At 36.9% G+C, this 7480-nt stretch overlaps 1 long non-coding RNA gene across 1 annotated transcript; it reads left to right on the top strand.

Moving 5' to 3' along the window:
- Positions 1-1616: 1616 nt before the first annotated feature.
- LOC141646177 (uncharacterized) lies at positions 1617-2338 on the top strand. The gene is made up of 2 exons (XR_012545406.1): positions 1617-1828; positions 2212-2338. It is a non-coding gene; the product is annotated as an uncharacterized LOC141646177 (long non-coding RNA).
- The last annotated feature ends 5142 nt before the right edge of the window (positions 2339-7480 follow it).

The following is a 7480-nucleotide window of genomic DNA, read 5'->3' as shown; positions in this document are numbered from 1 at the left end:
AATACATACTGTATTGGGATGCGTGAGGTCTCCTTGGAAGATGAATCATACGTCCTTTGGCCTATTTCAGTGGAAGTTGACTCGATCGAGATGCTTTGCTGGCCAAGTTGCTCGATCGAGAGCTTTGTGTTGAGGAGAAGACCTCGATTGAACCCTCATTGTGTTCGATCGAGAGGTGTCATATTGGTGTTCCTCGATCGAGTACTTTTTGTCCTCGATCGAGAGGATTTTGTGAGAAGATGTTCGATCGAGCTGTTTCAATGTGGTCGATCGAGTAACTTGAGATCTGACGCAAGATTTTATTGCGTGGACTTATTTATTTAATATCTTAAGTTGCGTATTAGGTTAATAAATATCTTTCCTATATAAAGGAAAGACTTAATTAGGTTTAGGGGGCTCTTCTTTTCCCTTTCACCTTTTATCTCAGCTTTTAATCAGTTTCGACATTGCTTATTTCCGAATTGACAATTTTGTAATTTCTTTACTCTCCTTTTTTCTCTTTTATCATCTTAATATTATGTCTATTACTATTTTATTGATTTTTGTTGTTTTATTTATCGTCATGCGTGGCTAATTTCTTTAATGCTAGGATTAGGGGAGCCATGATAGTAAAGCAATGATGCGATAATTAGTTTAGGAGGTTCTGTTGTGAGAATTGTTTTATTGCAATCTTATATATATATAGAGAGAGAGAGAGAGAGAGAGAGAGAGAGAGAGAGAGGTGGGATCCGGTGAGAACGATCACTCGGTGAGAACGAACACTAACCATTGGATTAAAAAGAAATCCACGGTCCAAACTAACCTCACACAAACATAATCAAATTTAAATACAAACAGCCCACCCACACTTACTATTAACCCACGACATAACCCACACCAAATTAAAATATAAACAGCCCAACCAGAAATGTCAAAACCACACCAAATTAAAATACAAACACACTCATCTGTCATCTTCATTCACTACGAGTCTACGACCCATCGTCCATCGTCCATCGTCCATCGTCCATCGTCGTTACTGCTGGCAATCACCAGAAACGTCAAAACCACGGCGAGCTTCCTGTCGCGCAAATTTGGTGACGCCATTAATCTCCCTGTCGTCGTTACTGCTGCACCACCAACCCCGACTTTTCTGATTCATGAACCTCAGGTCTCGACTCTCCTTCCTCCGGCCCAGACGACGACATTTATCTCTCCATCACCATCCTCATATTCATCACAGTTGGTTATATTCATCAAATACGGCGATGTATCTGGATACTATATTGATGTATCTCAGACAAATTTTAATGTACCTAGTGATTAATTTCGAGTATCTATGTTAAGATACATTAAATTAGTTGTTAGATACATCAAAAATTAGCGTAGGTACATTGAAATTAGTATAGGTACAATCCAAATCTGGGAATCGGAAATTGGGAATTTTGGTTGTTGGTGATTCTCATTGGCCTCTCTGGAGTTGCGTCGGCAATTGAATGAAGGCAAAACCAGAACTGGGATTTGCAAATCGGGATTAATTGAGGAATTGCGAATATGAGTGGTTGTGTTTGCGTCGGAGGTGCGGTAGCGAAGTATCAATAAATCAAGTCAACAATTCAACACCATGCCTACTACTATCGCACCATCACCACCACCGCCACACACCTCTGACCAACACTTCCAACCGCCGACGATCATCCTATCGCACCTCCGCCGTCAAGAAGCTGAACAGCCATCGCCGCCCCATTTTACATCTCCAAATATTTCTCTCGCCTGAAATCGCGTCGCACCTATAACAATAGCAACTCAACAAAGGACGTCAAAGGAGTCACTAACGGCGTCGATTGAGGTACAACGGATTTCCATTTGTATTCATTTTTACTCTCACTATTCTTTCCTTTGTCGGACACCAGTCAACGTCTAATGACCAACAATGCTCAGACAACTAAAGACCTTACCACCTCGACTTCTTTAGTTTTCCATCTATTTCAATGTATCAAGATTAAATTTGATGTATCTGAGCACTATTTTAATGTATCTTAACCTAGATACACAAAATTATTTATTAGGTACATCAAAATTGCTTTGAGATACATCAATATATAAACCACATACATTGATTTTGTTGAGATCAAACAGTGTTACAGTGATTAATTTGATAGATCTAGGTAACCAACAACCGACCAAATTTGCTTAGTCGATGGTCGACTACAAATAATAGGTTGTGTGCAGGTCTGGTGGTGCTCTGGAGGTGGAACTCGCCGGCGACGCATCCAGTAATTAAGGAGATGATGATGGTGTTAATGTGTGGTTGACATTAATGGTTAAAAATTGAATCACGACAACTTACAAAAATGTGAGAGATTCGATTACGGAAGCTAGCCTGAACAAATTGCGGTTGAATGAGCGTTGTTCTTCATTGTCATCGCTCGATTAACTTGAATTTTTCTAAAAAAATGATTTGGTGCGATTAAATTGGAAGATATTGAACTGAAAATGAATTGGTGCGATTAAATTGCTGGGGGAAATTGAATTGGGGAAAACTTGGGTAGAGACATTGAAGTGCGCGAAAAAATGAGAGGACAGAGGAATAAATTTCGACAAAATAGTGGTTTTACGTAAAAGATAATTTGATTGGGTGCACTAATCAGCCGTTGATTTGTTTTTTAATCCAATAATTGTAGGTCGTTCTCACCGAGTGTTTGTTCTCACCGGATCCTAAATCTATATATATATATATATATATATATATATATATATATATATATATATATATATATATATATATATATATATATATATATATATATATATATATATATAATAAAGGTTGAAGCACTCGTGGATGCGCCACGTGTCAACCCAGCTTTAAATACAAGTATTAATTATAGCTGAACATTAAATATAAACATAATAAATGCTGTATAAATCTCAGCAAAATATTAATTATAGTTTAATAAATTTTATTATAAATTTACATTATATTATTACGGTCATATGATTCAAAATTTATTAAAAAAAATTTTGATAAAAATCCTAAAATGTAAATAATTATGTTTATTGCGAAAAATGCTTCAAATTGAGTATAATTTTCATTATATTTATTGAAATATTTTCATTTGTATAGATGATTAAAGTGAGTGTCTCATAATATTTTATGTTTACGTGAAAAGACATTTTGAGAAAGTTATATAAAACTTAGACCGTTAAATCCTAAGAAAAATATATTTGGAAGAGTCATTGTATTTCTCAAAAACATAACTTAAAGAAAACTACTAAGAGATAAGTTTTTATGTGGGAATGAAAAAAATTTATATTGCGAGAAATTGAATATATATGAGAGTTTGATAAGTTTAAATAGTGTGATAACGAGTATGTGTACGACTATGTATGTACACAGTGATCGCGAATGCATTTGAATAATCAAAACAAAAGTAGTGATTATTAAATCATATAGTATTATAAAAGATATGAAAAAGTAGAAAAAAAACGTTACATTTTTCTTTAATATCTTCAATTAAAATACGTATACGTCAAATATAAATATTGATTATGACAAACTAAATATTACATTTAGTTAAATACTCCCTCCTATTCTTTCATTTTTTCTTCCTTTTATTTTGCATAAGAAATAAGAAAATGATTTTAGACCACACAAAACATTCTACCCCACATACAATTAATTTTGGACCACACAAAACCTTTCCAAAAAAGGAAAGAGGGAAGAAAATCCGACTACCATGAAAACGGAAAGATGGAGGAAATGAGTGAATAGGAGGGAGTATTTTATATGTTATATTTTAAATACTTTGAAGTTAAACCTCAAAAAATATTATTTGAGAAAGTTTAACCTATTTTATTTACAGGCAAACTCTTAAACATCATTTATATATAGTTGTTTAAAAATACAAAATGTGCAATTTTTGTAGATATGTTTGACACAGAACAGATGCAAAACACAATCAAAACATTTGAATAAGTTGAGTTTGAATTATATATGTTTGATACATAAATATCACACGTTATACATTAAAAAATTAAAAATTACATAAAATTATATTCACATTATTTTGAACAAATATTAATTGATTTGGAACCTAATGTATTGTGAAATGATATAATGTGAGAGCTTAATGTTGATTTTTGCATTATTTGAATAAATTTTACTCCTTATTCATAATAACTCTCCTCTTTCAAAATAGCACGCAAATTAAGGGGAGGGTTATTTTATTGTAAAGTATTGTGGTGGTGTAACGTAATTGGAGAGGGAGGGTATTATTGTAAGGTAAGATGATTAAAATAAGGATTGTTGTGGGATAAGGTGATTAAAATAAGATAAAGTATGAGTATTGTGGGGGTATTGTTGTGGGGTGAGGTGATTAAAATAAGTATAAAACTTTACTAAATAAGGAAAGGAGTAGTCCCTGGGCAATGGCAGGGGACTTCAACACTGTAACATCTCCAGATGAAAGGTTGGGAGGTAACACCAGACAAGAGGACATGGACGACTTCAACCAGTGTATAGCTACATGTGGCATGACTGACATTCATGCCACAGGCGCCTATTACACATGGAATAACAAGCAGGACTCTTTACATAGAAAATACAGTAGACTGGATAGATTTATGGTCAATCAAGAGTGGTTGGACTCATTCCCTGATATGATGGCCCACTTTCACCCTGAAGGTCTTCTAGATCACAACCCTTGCATTGTGAGTGACATCAAACTTGGAGGCAGAAAAAATACTAGCTTCAAATATTTCAACATGTGGAGCTTAGCTCCCTCATTTACCAGCATAGTCAGTACTAACTGGGGAACCGTAGTCAATGGCACACCTATGTTTTGCATTGTCAAAAAGCTTAAGAACCTGAAAAAGCCTTTGAAAGCTCTGAATAGAGAGTCCTATTCTGATATTGAAAATAAAACAAGCAAGGCTATACAAGACCTGGAAAGCATACAGCAGAGTTTAGCCCTTGATCCCATCAATTCTGAGTTGCTGTCTCAGGAGATTGAGCTCCTCTCGACTGTTAGAGGCTTGACTAAGGCTAGGGATAGCTTCCTAAGCCAAAAAGCCAAGACCCAGTGGCTAGAAGAGGGGGACAGTAATACTGCATATTTTCATGGAGCAATCAAAAAACGTTGCATCAGGAACAAGGTCAGCCAAATAAAAGATCAAAATGGGGAGTTATGTAAAGACAGCCAAAGTATCCAACTAGCTTTCATTGCATACTACCAATCCCTACTTGGGAGTAAGAAAACCACCAAAACTGTCAGACTAGATGTGCTGAGAACAGGAAAACATTGCACTGAGGAACATGCTACTGCTCTTGCTAAACAAGTGACAAATGAGGAAATAAAACAAGTGGTATTCTCAATACCTAATGATAAGGCTCCAGGGCCTGACGGATACACTAGCAAATTCTTCAAAGACTCTTGGGAAATAGTTGGGCCAGATATTTGTGAGGCAATAACTGAATTTTTTAGGACTGGCAACCTACTGACACAACTAAATGCTACAAATATTACCTTGATTCCCAAAAATGAAAGACCTACCTCTGTGAAACACTTTCGCCCTATTGCCTGCTGTAACATGCTGTATAAGATAATCTCCAAACTCCTCTGTAACAGACTCTCTTTGGTCTTGCCTGATCTTATCCATGATAATCAAGGAGCATTCATAAAAGGGAGGTCCATTATTGAGAATGTCCTCATCTGTCAAGATATAGTCCAACAATACTCAAGGAAGGGTGTTTCCCCTAGATGTCTATGCAAAATTGACCTCCAAAAAGCTTATGACACCGTTGAATGGGAGTTTGTTGAACAAATGTTCCATGGCCTCAACTTTCCTACCCACTTCACCCATTTGGTTATGGTTTGTATCAAGTCAACTTCTTTTTCCCTCTCTCTCAATGGAAGCAACTTTGGCTACTTCAAAGGAAAAAGAGGTCTTAGACAGGGAGACCCCATTTCTCCCCTGATCTTTACAATGTGCATGGAGTATCTGACAAGACTGATCAATTTTGCAACTGAGAAATGGCCATTCCAGTTCCATCCTCTCTGCAAAAACCTCAAACTGACTCATTTGATCTTTGCAGATGATCTACTCCTGTTCTGCAAAGGCAATGGCCAATCTGTCATGCTACTTATGAGAGCATTAGCCTCATTCACTGAAGCATCGGGTCTTACTCTGAACAACTCCAAAACAGAAATCTTTTTTAATGGAATGGATGAGACTCTGCAGGATGATATCAAGAGAGCCACTGGCTTCTGTGAGGGCCAGATGCCTTTTAGGTACTTAGGAGTCCCAATTCAAGCTGGAAGACTGACAAAGAAGGATTGTACCAGCCTAATTGAGAAGATGGTAGGAAAAATTCGAAGTCTGGGAGCAAAAAAATTGTCTTATGCTGGCAGACTCACGCTCATTAATTCAGTTCTTAATACACTCTACAACTACTGGGCTGCCATGTTCATCATTCCAAAGAGAGTCATCAAAAGAATTGAAGCTATTTGTAGGAACTTTCTTTGGGATGGTAGTGCTGAATATCATAGAGTGCCACTAGTTGCGTGGGATAAGGTCACCCTGCCTAAACCAGAAGGGGGCCTAGGGATAAAGAAAGCTGAACAATGGAACGTTGCCATCATTGGTAAATTGGTGAACTGGGTTTACTCAAAAGCAGATAGGCTTTGGATTAGATGGATCAATCAGGTCTACATAAAACACCAGAAATGGCATGACTATAAACCTCCTGCAACAGCTCCATGGTCCTGGAAAAATGTATGTAAAGTAAAAGAGCTACTGAAAAATGGATACTCTGAAGATACCTGGACAGCTCATTCCCATGGGTACTCTATCAGAAGTGGTTATGACTGGCTGGTCAGACCTCATCCCACCCTTGGCTGGACCAAACTGGTCTGGAACAACTGGAATACTCCCAAACACTCAATGATAACCTGGATTACTCTCCATGGAGGACTGAACATCAAGGACAAACTGTTTAAAATTGGCTGCAGCACAGATAATCTCTGTTGTTGCTGTGATAGTATGCCTGAAACCCGTGAGCACCTATTTATCTACTGCCCATACAGCAGCAGAATCAGAAGAACACTGGAACATTGGCTTGGCAAACCTATTCCAGATGTTAGTGACATGGCAGCAGGTAATGCAGGGTCTATTCAATGGAAGATAATGGCAGTAGTAATGACAGCCTATTGCTACAACACCTGGTTGCAGAGAAATAATGCAAGGCTCAATTTCTTCATCATAAGACCTGAAATTGTGGCCAAAAGGATTGAAGAGGAAGCACTAAGACGGATTAGGTCCAAAGCTGGTCCAAAAATGGATCATGCTAGCTTCAATCTACTTAGGAATGTTGGCTTGTAGTAAAATTTCTCGTTTTTGATAGCTTATGGCTATCTTTTTTTCCCCCTTGTATATGAAACGATTTTTGTTATGATATATATATCGACTCACATTTCACCAAAAAAAAAAAAAGGAAAGG

The sequence above is a fragment of the Silene latifolia genome, chromosome 3, assembly GCF_048544455.1.
Source record: "Silene latifolia isolate original U9 population chromosome 3, ASM4854445v1, whole genome shotgun sequence".
Taxonomy (NCBI): domain Eukaryota; kingdom Viridiplantae; phylum Streptophyta; class Magnoliopsida; order Caryophyllales; family Caryophyllaceae; genus Silene; species Silene latifolia.
This window is presented reverse-complemented; position numbering and strand designations above follow the sequence as displayed.